Source organism: Globicephala melas, chromosome 5 (genome assembly GCF_963455315.2).
Source record: "Globicephala melas chromosome 5, mGloMel1.2, whole genome shotgun sequence".
NCBI lineage: Eukaryota > Metazoa > Chordata > Mammalia > Artiodactyla > Delphinidae > Globicephala > Globicephala melas.
Window position 1 is genome coordinate 49,762,521 of NC_083318.1, and position 14,893 is coordinate 49,777,413.

Below are 14,893 nucleotides of genomic sequence, written 5' to 3' on the forward strand. Positions count from 1 at the left end.
TTCCAAAATTCAGATTTAGTATAGCACTTCCATATATATGTAAAAAATGGACAGGAATAATGTATGGGGATAGACTTTAAAAATTCTATAGCTAACGTGCCATAACTAATATTTGTATTTTGAGATTCACAGAAAAGAATCAAGTCAATGGATCAAACCAAGATCTTTGGTTCTGCTGTTTCTCAGTGGCCTTTAGTAAGTGCTGCAGCAGCAGCCCCTTAGGCCTTGACAATTGAAATTGTAGTATCTGTGTTCTTAGGCACCATAATCACCATAAAAATGAACATAAGACCCAGTCTCCTCCTTTTTCAGAAACAGGACATAGGAAGGACTCTTCTTCCTAATCGTAGCAAGTCAACCATATTGGGAGAGGTGAAGAGGGGAAAAGTTTCCATCTGGCAAAATAGGAACACTATCAGGAAATGTGTTGGGGTGTGAGAGTGAAGGGGATTTTTCTTATTGTCAGCGAATGTGACACTTTTTATAAATAAATAAATGCATATATACTTATGACCAATGTAAATATCACATATTATCCCTGGGACAGAGAGAAAATGCAGCTCCAAAGCTTTGTAAGCCAGGTGATTTTCAAAAAATCATAATGATACAAGTAAATTTGTGAATAAATTTTAGGGAAGCAGTCAAGCAACAAATAATCTTTCATGTGTACTTGAGGGCTCAAAATGGTCATAATCCCCCGCCTAGGCTCAAAGAATTGTTTGGTGGTTCTCGCCAAAGTAAGAGTTAATTTCATTTCTCATGGGCCCCACCTGCTAGAAATGCTGGTGTGGTGACAGAATGCAATCATGTGCCCAATTAGGCAAGCAGTTGCCAGCTTCACCCAATGCAGTACAGGTGCACCATCTCTAAAACACAACAATTATGCAGTTTACTTACATCACACGGATACTGTTGAAATTCAGTTGAAAAAATGAAGAGGGTAGAGAAGGCTATCAGAAGGCCAAACAACGAAGTGAAAGGAATCTCAAAGTGGGGTGGGTTTTAGCTATGTAAGGATTAGAAATAATTTATCAATATATAGTACACCTAGCATACAGTAGTTCCTTAACAAATGATGGCTGCATTATTATCACGTTAATTGTTCTTGAGCTTATATAACCTAAGTGACATAAATATACATTTTTGATTTAAAAGAAATGATTACAGAAGGCCACTTCATTGCCTTTTTTGGGTAATCCAAAGGTAAGTCACAGAGGAAACTGCTGTGTGAAAGAGTACTGCTCGCTCCATTTTACTGACGAGAAAACTTAGTAGGGGTCTGTTTAGTCCTTTAGGGCTCCTATAACAAATGACCATAGAGAGGGTAGCTTATAAATAACAGACACTTAAATCTCATAGTTTTGGAGACTGGAAGATCAGGGTGCCATCATGGTCAGGGACTGGCAGAGGCCCTGTCCCAGGATCAGACTGCTGAATTTTCACTGTGTCCTCACATGGGGAAGGCAGGAGGGAGCTCTGTGGGGTCTCTTTCATAAGAACATGAATCCCACTCAGTGACTCCCATTTATGTGCAGAATTAGCACTCCAGGGTGGTGTAGAGAACTCTTCATACTGTGGCCTTGCTTTCCTTCTAAAATAGTCATCACCTCCCTTCTATGCCATAATCATAACCCTCTGTATTTCTCACCTGTGTCTTTGACTGTGACAAAGTAGCTGGTGTCGACTTAAGCTCATATTCCTCCCTGCACAGTATGTAGTTATCACTAGGTGTCACTTCCCAGACAAGGTCTACATCTCCCAGTCCATCTGCATCAAGGTACAGCGCGAGACCAGTTTTTACCCACGGAACGTAAGCAGAAGTGACTGGTATCACTTCTTGGCTAAAGCTCTTAGAAGCAGATGTGCCTTCTCCAAGCTCTTTCCCCTTCCACTTGCTGGATGCAGAGTCCTCGAAGTCCCAGATGCTGAAGTCACCAGTTGGAAGGACCCTTCATTTTAGAAACGTCAAGTTAAAAATAGTGAATTCCCGGGCTTCCCTGGTGGCGCAGTTGTTGAGAGTCTGCCTGCCGATGCAGGGGACACGGGTTCGTGCCCCGGTCCGGGAAAATCCCACATGCCGCGGAGTGGCTAGACCTGTGAGCCATGGACGCTGAGCCTGCACGTCCGGAGCCTGTGCTCCGCAATGGGAGAGGCCACAACAGTGAGAGGCCCGCGTACCGCAAAAAAAAAAAAAAAAAAAAAAAAATAGTGAATTCCTGATCAGGAATGGGCACTGTGGATTGTAATGTAAGTGAGAAATTAATTTCTATTTTGTTAAGCTCCTGAAAATTTAGGGTGTATATTTAGTTACAATAGCTGGTATGACATAACTAATACCTTGTTCCATCTATCCAATCTATCTAGCATGTTCTTGCCACTCCAGGTATCCATCATTCAAAGATGATCTTAAGTGCAACTTCTTTGGCATCTCCTCCTAAATCCCTCAGTCACAGTTCATACCTTCCTTCATTACGTTTCCCTAGCTGTTTGTCTTAGGTTATAATTAATTCTGTCCATGGAAGCACTCACCACTAAATTATGAGCTTCTATGGGTAGGAACTCTATCTTAATCACTCCATACCCTCCAGAGAGTCACACACAGCATCTCACAAACAGTAGGTGCTCAATAAAAGTCTGTTACATTCAACCGAATGAAATCGAATTCATATATCTGAAAGATTAATATGTTTCTTTCATTCAAGATCTTAGGGCTGGTATGAAAAAAAGAAATCTATTACTTCAGTCTGACTCTTTAACTTGGCAGATTAGAATGAAATAAAAATGTGTCCTGGATAAAATGAAAATGCATTGTTTTACATAAGATACAGCAATTTTGAGAAATACATTGATTTAATGTACTTGGGTCTGTGAAAAATCTGTTGGTTTAAGCTAACTGCCATTAGCTTCGATTAAAATGCATTGATTTGGGTAAATGTTGGTTAGGATAAATGTTACCTGACTGTAGGAAAAAAAAAAAGCACAACATTTGCTTAAGCTGGTGTTGGAGCTCAGGCAAAGAGAACAGAGGTGGCAGAGCAGTTGTGGGGGAGTGGGAGGGGGACGGGGGGGTGGAGAGCGTGGTAGCCAGCCAGGCAGAATTCCTCCCTGTGCCCTGCTTCACGGGAAGAGGGCCAACTGGGGTGGCCAGTTAGGGGGTCACTGAACTTTGACTTTATGTTATCTACAATCCATATGTGAGTAGAGTAGCAATGAAACAAAAGTTTACTGAAGTTAAAATGTTTCTGAAAAAGGCCCAATCAGGTCAATTCCATTAATTCACTTAAAAAGTGAAATCATTCAGCTGAGTTCATAATGACAAAACAACCAGGTGTAGTTGGGAGACAGCATTTCTCACTTTTTGACAAATGGTTTTAATGCTTTTATTAGATTGAACAATATGACAAAGCCATATTTTGTGGTTATAAAAAGTTGAATATTGGCTATTTCATATGGTTCAGCCCAGTAGATACTGCCTAAGAGTCATTAGAGAAAGAAATAGATTGTATTTTTTTTTTGATATTCTTAATTGTTTCCCCTTCTGATCTTTGAGGGCAGGGAATACACACATACACACAAGCACATGATACGTGCACATGTACTCACAGACATATGCACACTCTTATTTATCCATCATCCATCATCAATTTATCATCTCTGCATTTACCATCCCAAGGAAGTAAGGGTCTGGAACATAACAGGTACTCAGTAAATATCTGCAGAAGGAAGACAGAAATGCAGGCATAGAGATGTTAAGTGATGGCAGATAAGATTAGAGCAAAGGCAACAAAAAAACAATGAAGAATTTCAATTAATTTATTTAACCATTTAAATGTTTTTCATTGGAAAAATGAATTTTCTTCTTTTTCTATGTGTTTTTCATGACTGGAAGGAACCAGATGTCTTGGCAATGAATACTGTGTAAAACATACATAAATTAAGCAAGTGCATAACAAGGAAGTCTCATTGTTAAGGGTGCAGAGAAGATGTCAATGAAGATTGGGGAAAGGGATGAAGACATCTGGGTAATGCAGAAGTAGGAAGTGGGAGGGTAGTAATTGTAAGGATGTATATGTGGGGTATCTGGACAGGCAAGGGTCATTCAGAGGGAGGAGTCAAAAAATACTCAAAATATATGAAGTAACATATTTCAAATAAAAAAGGAGAATATTTCAAAATATAAATAGGAAAAGAAAAAATTAAAGGCAATACGTTGGTAAGTTTCATTTCTTTCCTCTTTATCTTCTCCTGTTTCTGAAATGGGATACAGTTATTGTTTTAGTTTATTTGTTTTAGTTTATTTTTGTTTGTTTAATTGCAGAGACTATTTTACCTGCAAATCTTTCAAGCCTACAAAAAAGGTGTTATCTTAACTGTTTGTAAATGTCAAAATGGTTCATCAGGCCCAAAGTTTATCTCCATAGTTATTAAACAGCAACAACCAGCTCTTCTGAACACTGATGAGACTTGAGTTCTACCATTTTAGGTTCTGACTACCTATTCCTTGTTAAAAATTACTCCACTGTAATTTCTACAGTGGAGTAGAAGTTAGGAGAACTGACTTTTTTATCATAGGTTCTGTTGCTAATTTCTGGGCAACATTTGACAGGAGCCCTTTAAACTTTCTGAAGTTTTTGATCTAAAAATTAGAGATAAGCATAATCATTTTGTTTTATGACGGTTGTAAAAATAAGATACAATGGTGTTCAGTATTCAATAAATATGAAAAATCATCACTGAGATCCCACAATGAGCAGGTGATGATGCAGGGCAATTTCACGTACTTTACCTTATTTAATCCTAATGGTAGCCCTCTGATAGACATTATCTTCACGTTTAAAGAAATGAGGCTCCCCTGTCAAAAGTTAAGCAATTTGTCCAAATGTAAGATAGGCACTTAGCAAATAATTTATGAATCAACTGATGAATTACTCCCTAGTCCCCTCCTTTGGCATTCCTCACATTTAATTATTTACATAAAGTAGAACCTTGCCAATGTAACAAAGTGTGTCTAGGGGGAGATCTATGCTAAATAGAAAAAGTCTGAATTATGAAATATTTGATGAGTATAAATTCACCCAAATTTCCTTGCAACTTTAGAGCTCTGCTTATTTGATCAACTTTATGGAGTACATGGTCATAGGGTGTACATAGTACACAGTGATACCAAATTTGAGATTTTATCATTATAATTATTATCTAAGATTATTTGATATTCATTCAGCCAATCAACAAATGTTTAAGGGGCTAAGTAGTGGGAATTCAGTGGGGAACAAAACTAGGTAGTCCTTGTCTTTGGAAGGTTTCTAGAATAGTGAAAGGGATGGATATTTTTCAAATTGTTACCCAAAATTTGTGAACTTGCCATTGTGGTAAGCGTGACTCTGCTGAGAGAGGCTATAAGAGAAAGGTTTACCTCAGTGAGAGAGACAAGGAAAAACTTGAAGTGAAATATGAGAAGTGATATGAGAAGGGAGGTATGTCCAGGGCAGAAGGAATGGCATAGAAAGTGATCTCTAGCAAGAGAGAAAGCTGGAGTGGTGAGAATAAATTTATCCTGCAGCAACATAGGGGGTCAACATTGGCTCCCTCTGTCTTTTCCTTTTCCACAGAACCAATCAAGAGATGCAGAGGCAGCAGATGGATGGAGATCAGAATGAGTAGGGGTAGCACAAAAGGCTAGGAGCGTCACTCAAAATGAAATACCCTTCACAGGGAAACAGATGGAGTAGGGGATAAATAATCCCCTCCCCCAAAAGTTGAAGAAAATTGTTTTCAGGTAGAGGATAAAGATGGAGGCAGGGCTGGACTGCAAAAAGCTGGTCTTGTAGGTGACTTCAAAGAAATCTATCTTTATCTTAGGAGTAATAAGAAATTAGTGAAGGATTTAAGAGTATAGGTTATAGATGACATTTTGAAAATCTATTTCTAGCTGTTGCAAGGAAAAAAGATTGGAAAAGGAGAATAGTTAGGAAATGATTGTGGAAATATAGGCAAAGAGTAGTTGGACTAAGGTGGTGATGGTCATAGTTGCAATGGGAGACAGACAGGCATGAGAGCTATTTAGTACATAAAATGGACAGGATTTGTTAAAGGCTTTTGAAATGGGGAGTAATGGAGATATTGAAAATGACATGTCATGGAGAATGATGAATGGTGGTTTGATTTAATGAAATTGAGGAAACTGAAAGAGAACCAAGTTTGGGGAGAGAAGATTTCAAGTTAGTTTGAGTTGACTGAGTACTAGATGCCTTTGAGATTGGCCAATCATTTGCCTCCATATTAATGTTTCAAAATTAATTTATACACTTGATTTACCTCAGCCATATTGTTTATACTACCTAATTACATGGCAAACGTTTTTCAAGTCTACCTGTCAAGTAATCATTATAAATTTCATAATAGTGGAATATAAATCAACGTGCCTTTGTGTTTATAACTCTAAACCGCTGCTCTATTCAGAGATTATTCTAGATTTTTGAAAAGTGAATTTTTTTCTGCATTTATTATTTATGTGTTTTGTTTCTGTGAAGTAATCGCCATGCCTTCTGGGCAGCTCTTAAGGAAACCCTATTTGAAACAGCATAGTGGGCAATCTTTCTTGAGTCTAAACAGAAGTGAGTTCGTTACGCTATCATCACGTGCAGGCAAGTTTTTCAAGAAAAGAGGCTTGGAATGATTTGCGTAGGACCACTGAGTTTAGAAGGAGCTGTGATTTCATTAAGCTCAACTTACCTTCCAGTAAGGCCACAAGAAAAACATCTCATTAAAGAAGAATGTGCCCTGTGTTTAAATAAAGCTTATAAGAAAACTCCTTTACTTCTTTCCCTAGGTCTTCCCCAAAACTTATCCACTATTTGTCACCTCAAAAGTTTTTCTTTACTTCAAATCTAAGATCTACCTACTGGTGGTAGAATTTACTTCTTTTTCTTCTCCTTTTCCTTCTATTTTTTTTCCTGAATGAGTGGTTTTATAGAGGTAATTTTCAAAGTTTAAATCTATCAACTGTTTAAGGAAAATACACACAGAGCTAAAGACTATTGCATTTTAAGTGGAATCTAAAGAAAAATATTCACTCACAGTAGTAGCTTAAAATATTTTCATGGAATTTGGGGAGGAATATTCAAGTGTAAAGAAACATCATAATTTCTAAAATAGTTCATGGAACTCAGACATAGATAACCCTCAATTATACCTACTAATGGAGGAAAGTCTGCATAGAGATATGAAACCTCCAACCAGTAATTTCAAATGTCTTCACTAAAATTTTATGAGGGCAATATCTGAACTGATTTTCACTACTGTTCTTTTCTTTAGCCTCTGCCCTTCTGGTTAAGGAGCTTCTAACAATCACATTGACGTGGTTAATGTCAAGAAGAATAAAAGAAGGAAAGTGAAAAATGGGCAGAAGACCTATATAGACATTTCTCCAAAGAAGATGTACACATTGCCAACAAACACATGAAAGGATGCTCAACATCACTAATCATTAGAGAAATGCAAATCAAAACTACAGTGAGATATCACCTCACACCTGTCAGAATGGCCATTATCAAAAAATCTACAAACAATAAATGCTGGAGAGGGTGTGGAGAAAAGGGAACCCTCTTGCACTGTTGGGGGCTATGTAACTTGATACAGCCACTATGGAGAACAGTATAGAGGTTCCTTAAAAAACTAAAAATAGAACTACCATACGACCCAGCAATCTCACTACCGGGTATATACCCTGAGAAAACCATAATTCAAAATAGTCATGTACCACAATGTTCATTGCAGCTCTATTTACAATAGCCAGGACATGGAAGCAACCTAAGTGTCCATCAATAGATGAATGGATATAGAAGATGTGGTACATATATACAATGGAATATTACTCAGCCATAAAAAGAAACGAAATTGAGATATTTGTAGTGAGGTGGATGGACCTAGAGTCTGTCATGCAAAGTGAGGTAAGTCAGAAAGAGAAAAACAAATACCATATGCTAACATATATAGATGGAATCTAAAAAAAAAAAACAGGTCATGAGGAATCTAGGGGCAAGACGGGAATAAAGACACAGACCTACTAGAGAATGGACTTGAGGATATGGGGAGGGGGAAAGGTAAGATGGGACAAAGTGAGAGAGTGACATTGACAATATATACACTACCAAAGGTAAAATAGATAGCTAGCGGGAAGCAGCCGCATAGCACAGGGAGATCAGCTCGGTGCTTTGTGACCACCTAGAGGGGTGGGATAGGGAGGGTGGGAGGGAGGGAGATGCAAGAGGGAAGAAATATGGGGACATATGTATATGTATAACTGATTCACTTTGTTATAAAGCAGAAACTAACACAACATTGTAAAGCAATTATACTCCAATAAAGATGTTTAAAAAAAAAAAGAAGGAAAGTGAAAGAAGACAGAAGATGACTGTAGAAGGTGTACAACCCACAGATTGAATTCTGTACAAAAATCAAGCCTCATATTTGTTTACAATACGTTTAAAAATACAATTTTGTGTTTTTGTATTAACTACAAAATATATTACAACATTCTTCTCTATCACATAGAGATTGATGTGAGAAGACACCTTATTGGGCCTAGTAATTCCCACTCAATGCCCTGAAACTTAAAAAACACTCAGCTCTGCTGTAAAAATAATTCTACATTGGACTCATGTAACACTTCCTCTGACAGTCTTCCAGGGCTGAAAAATTTATGGTATCTTTGTTGTTCTATTGGGATAAACATATTTTAGAAACACTTCAGCTTTGCTTTTGTTTTTATTATGTCAAACAACAACAAGAACAACAACAAACAAAAATACAAAGTATGAGTACAAGATTACTCAGGATCCAATCATTCTGATAGTTATTTCAAGGGCTAAGATAAATTATCTGCAGTTATATGGAGACTATATGGCTGCATGGACCAGGAGATTTGGTCTGTCTTAAAGATAGCTTTACATTTGTAGTGAAAGCCATTTCCATGAAAATGATAATGAAACAGTACCATTTTATTCTGCTGGTATTGATTAATGTGCATCATATGCCACATTTGATTCCCATTAAGATTTGAAACACATGAAATCTAAGATTTCAAGCTTTAACAACAGAATCATGATATCTTAGAAACAGAGGCCAATCTCCCTTCAGTGCAGCAATTCTTTGTGAAACTTCCAGGACAAAACATAGCTGAAGCCTCTGTTTGATACTCCCACGGATGGAGAACTTACTACTTCACCATGCTAATTGTTTCTCTGCCATATTGCTATGTCTCAAACAGTCTACTTCATATGTATGCAAGTTTATCCTATCTGTTGGTCCTATTCCACTGGGGCATCACAGAGTACATTCTTATTTCCATAGCCACATTTTCAAATGTCAGAAGACAGCTAGACTTGTTCCTCCAATCATTTCTTAGAAAAATAAACACAGTTCCTTCCAGGACTTTATGTAAGACATGATTTTCAGCTTCTTGGTCATTCAGTTTTTTCTGATCTAAACATGCTTTATTTGGTCAATAACCCTCATGGGACAAAATAATACCCTATAGGTGGCTCTAATTACAGGCAGTATTTTGAAGCTATCATCTCCCTTACTTGGGATGCTAAAATGCCATTAATTTAAAGCAAAATCCTCAGGTGGTTTTAAAATTAACCCTATTCAAAATAAGATATCTTTTATATTATTCTCTTTTATAGTTCCTCTTTTTAAAATGATGTGAAATGTACATGCATTAAAATACATAAATACTAACTATGCAGTTTTAACATGGTAATACCTGTTTAACCAACACCCTCTCACAATATAAATATTTGCACCTCTCCAGAATGTATCCTCATGTCTCTTTTGAAACAATTCCCTCTAGCCGTAACACAAGGACAACCCCTGTTCTTATATATTTTTCTTTATCTTAGTGCTTCCTGTTCTTGAACTCAGATAAATTAGGTTTGTTGAGTCTGATTTCTTTTGCTCAAAATTAAGGATGTGAGATTCATCCATGATGTTTTTTGTATTAGTTTGTTCCTTTTGATCGCCCAGCGGTATTCCACTGTATGATTATATCACAATTTGCCAATCTTTTGCCTAGTTGATAGAATTTGGGTTGTTTCTAGATTTCTACTATTGTGGATAATGTTGCTATGAATTTTTGTGTACAAGTCTTTGTATAGATATACATTTTCATTTCTCTTGGGAGTTGCCTTGCTGGGTAGTATGAAAAGTGTATGTTTAAAATAGAAGAATGATCAATCTATTCTCCAAACCATCTGTAATATTTTGCATTCGTACCATTATGTTCCAGTTGCTCACATCCTCAACAGCATTTGGTAATGTAAATCTTTTTATTTTAGCCATTCTAGTTAATAGGATGGCCATGCACACTGCTTTGGTTTGTCTGGGACAGTCCAGATTTATGCTTGATGCCCAAGTTTAATTCTCTCTGTCTCTCTCTGTCTCTCTCTCTCTCTCTCTCTTTAGTGAGAACATTTAAATTCTACTCTCTTGGCCAATTTCAATTATACAACACAGTGTTATCAACAATAGTCACCATGTTATCTATTAGATTCTCAGACCTCATTCATCATATAACTGAAAGTTTGTATCCTTTTACTAACCTCTCCCTATTCTCCCCTTAATCCCCCAGCCCCTGGTAACTGTTTTTCTACTTTTCTATTCTCTGTTTCTGCAAATTTGACTTTTGAATTTTTTATTTCCTTTTTAGATTTCACATATAAGTGATACCATGCTGTATTTGTCTTTCTCTGTCTGGCTTCTTTCACTTAGCATAACGCCCTACAGGTTGATACATGTTGTCACAAATGCCAAGATTTCCTTCTTTTTTAAGACTAAATAGTATTACATTATATATATATATATTTTTTTCTTTTTCCATCCATTGATGGACACTTAGGTTGTTTCCATACCATGGCTATTGTGAAATTATGAATAATGAATGCTGCAATGAACATAGGAGTACACATAACTCTTTGAGATAATTATTTTGTTTGGATATATATTCAGAAGTGGGATTGATGGATCATATGATCATTCTTTTTTTTTTTTTTCGGTACGCGGGCCTCTCACCGCTGTGGCCTCTCCCATTGTGGAGCACAGGCTCCGGACGTGCAGGCTCAGCGGCCATGGCTCACGGGCCCAGCCGCTCCGCGGCATGTGGGATCTTCCCAGACAGGGGCACGAACCCGTGCCCCCTGCATCGGCAGGCGGACTCTCAACCACTGTGCCACCAGGGAAGCCCTGATCATTCTAATTTTAATTTCTTGAGGAACCACCATACTGTTTGGCACAGTGGTTTTATCAGTTTATATCCCCACCAACAGTGTACAAGCATTCCCTTTTCTCCACACCCTTGTCAATATTTGTTATCTCTTGTCTCTTTGATAATGGACAACCTAACAGGCATGAGGCCAGTTTAATTTGTAATAATGCTCCTTTTGCTCTTGAGAGTGTCCCAGTTTGGACAATGAATTATATGTTCAATCTGGTTAATCAGGGACTCTGGTATGACCTATACCCTAGTGGTAAAGGGTCATGTCTGCAAGTACCAGGAGCTATTTGAGGGCAGAAGAAACATGGCAGGCCATATAATCCAGATAGCTTACTGAGAGGAACAGTTTCTGGAAAATTTCTCCAATGAGAGTCACGTGTGTTAGAAGCAGATGAGCAAATTTCTAACCAATTTACACCATTAAGAGTCATCACTATTAGAAATGCAACTAGAATCAATAAATAGCGTAAGGCTCTTTGTGAGTTTCCAGCATGGAAAAGTTTCCAGCATGGCAAGGCATGTTATTTATGCTGCATAAAAAAATTTCCAAAAGCTTAGTGTCTTGAAATAACACATGATTATTATCTCACTGTTTTTGAGGGCAGGAGTCTAGGCATGACTTAGCTAAATTTTCTCCTTCAGGGTCCTACTAGGCTGCAGTCAAAGTGCCAACAAACTGCCTTCTCATCTGAAGACTCAACTGGAGAAGAATTCACTTCCATGTTCACTTAGGTTATTGGTACAATTCATTTTCTTGCAGCAATAGGACTTGAAGTTTGGTTTTATTTCTGGCTATTGGCTGGAGGTCACCGGCTCTAAGATACTGTCCACAGTTCTCTGCTATGTGGACCTCTCCGTAGGCAGTTTACAGTATGGCAGCTCGATTCTTCAAGGCCCGTAGGAGAGCAAAAGCTGGGCGGCTGGCAAGATGAAGTGTTATGTAACATAACATATGAGTGACATCTCAACATCTTTGCCTGAATTTACTGGTTAGAATCAAGTCATAGGTCCCACCTACACTCACACAAGAATTACACAAAGACATGAATTTCAGGAGGTAGGAATCATGGGGCCACATTAGAGTCAGTTCTCTTCCACACTCTGCAATATTATCTTAACAGGGCATTAGAAATTACTAATTTTCTTTTGTCTACACTTTTCTTAGAAGAAAAAAAAAGAACGGTTTTCCAGAAGGAAAGCTAATTGGGGTAGGGGCTTGAGCTATCTATTATAAATTGAATTTTAACCAGTGGCTTAGTTTTCCAGGGAATTCTATCTATCTATCTATCATCTATCTATCTATCTATCATACATTTTTCCATTCTTAGTTTCAAGCTTATTCTTCCAAATGTCTTCTAATATTTCTGCTACTAGGCCATGGTCAAATCACATTAAGCTTTTCTTGATTATCTTAGTTCACAGAAATTTCTCTCTTCTCTTCAAGTCAGATATATATTGGTATGAATCCTGACTCTATCACTCACTAGATTTTATGAACTAAGGAAGATTATTTAAACTTCCTGAATATTAGCCTTTTTGTTGGCAAAGTGGGAATAGTATTATTTGCTTCACCTGCTTCTTGAGAAGTGGAACTGTAATTATACACAAATAGCCTGGTCCACAGAACATCCTATCCAAATAGTGTTTCCTTTACTCCTCTCCTTTTCTTGCCTTTCTCTACTCTCTATATCATTTTTAACACTCAATGCATATTAGTCAGCATAGTTAATTTTGTTATGTGTATATGTATACACATCTGGGAGATATATGTTATTATTACACATTGCATTTTTTGGGGTGATAATTTCAAGTAGGTTTTCCGGCTGTGATGATGGATCTATACTGGTCCATCCACATTCTCTTCCCAATCTCTGGAATAAGTTGCAGCAAATCTATGAAATGATTAGGCAGGTTACCCTTATCCAATACTTGATCACTTTATTATAGAATTCATTTTGTGGTGGCTATCCTTATTATTCTAGGCCCTGTTATATTCCAATCTTAGGGCCTCTTTCTCTCTCATCTTCTTAATAGTCTTTTGGAACTCTCCAGGGGGAGGGGGGAAGGTTTAGGGCCCTGGTTTACGGTTTTAGGTATTAGATAGCTTTCTTTTTTTTTTTTTTCGGTACGTGGGCCTCTCACTGTTGCGTCCTCTCCCGTTGTGGAGCACAGGCTCCGGACGCGCAGGCCCAGCGGCTGTGGCTCACGGGCCCAGCCACTCCGCGGCATGTGGGATCCCCCCACGACCGGGGCACGAATCCGTGTTCCCTGCATCGGCAGGCGGACTCCCAACCACTGCACCACCAGGGAAGCCCCTAGATAGCTTTTTTACGATACCTGCCAGAAACGTTTTAATTATGTAAATTCCTCATTATATAATTCCAGTGGGAAAAGTATATTCTTTAAGGAACACTCTGGCACTTCATTTTTAAAGTCCATTTCTAAAATTAATGTGAAGTAGCATATTTCCCCCCAAAAGAATAACTTTCATGAATTTCCCCTGAGAGTATTTTAAAAAATATATATCCTTACATAAATAAAGACACAGACTCAACCTTGTAACTTAGTAATTTCAGATGGAATAAATAAGTTATACTCAACTACTGAGCTGGTCATCTTATCATTTTGAGCCCCAGGTTTTTGTTTTTTAACTGAGGAATTTGGAGAAGGTGATTCTTTATTTCCTATGGGCTCTACAGTTCTATAATTTTGGAAAATTAGTTACATTTCTGTTTATTAATTTCTTTTTATAAAATTACATTCATTCATAATGTATTGTAACTTTCAGCTTTCTTTCTTCATTCTCAAGCTTGTGTATGTGCTGGTTTGAGAACAGGATAAGTCCGTTAAAGTCACATCAGGAGTTTTTACATATACATTTGTGCTGGTCAGGAGGTATACAAAGATAGAGATTTCCAACTAAGGGTAGATAATTAGGCATCCCTTTCGATCTCTACTTCAAAGAGGATAGAACTTCTCTTTGTTATCAACACCAAGAATACAAACCAGGACGCCAAAATCAATTAACAAGAATTTCAGAACTGAGTCTAAAGAAAACGTTTCAAGTTGCTTTCTCAGAAGTGAAAAGAAGTGGGTATGGGGGAAGACTATAAATATCTTTTAATGTTCAGGTGGCAGAAGTTTGCATCTGAACAGCAAAATTGTCTAGCAAAATCTGAGGACATGCAATAACTGACTTCTACATTCCTGAGCTACAGATATTCTTCTTGAATGTCTAGAATATTAACGGATGGGAGATAGCCAGCATATGTCCATCACTGTTCTCAGTACTGAACATGCACACATCTGACAAGGCTGCTACCCAATCATTCAAGTGTGGCTAAAGGGGCTCATTTCTGACCTGCAGTCTGTTCCATGTTGACTGCAAATACAGTTTGTATTCTGGAGCCAGCAGGGCCACCCAGGGAGCCTGTCACTCAGCAATTGGCAGAGATATGATCACTTTGCCTTCAAAATTACATCATGTTTTAAATCAAATTTATGTTCTCTACTTCTGGGAAACTCATGATTCCCCTACTGTTCACTTCCAAATTTCAGAAGGGCATCCCTGTCTTCTTTGTCCTTTTTCCAATTGATAAGAACCAGTAGAATCCTCAAACC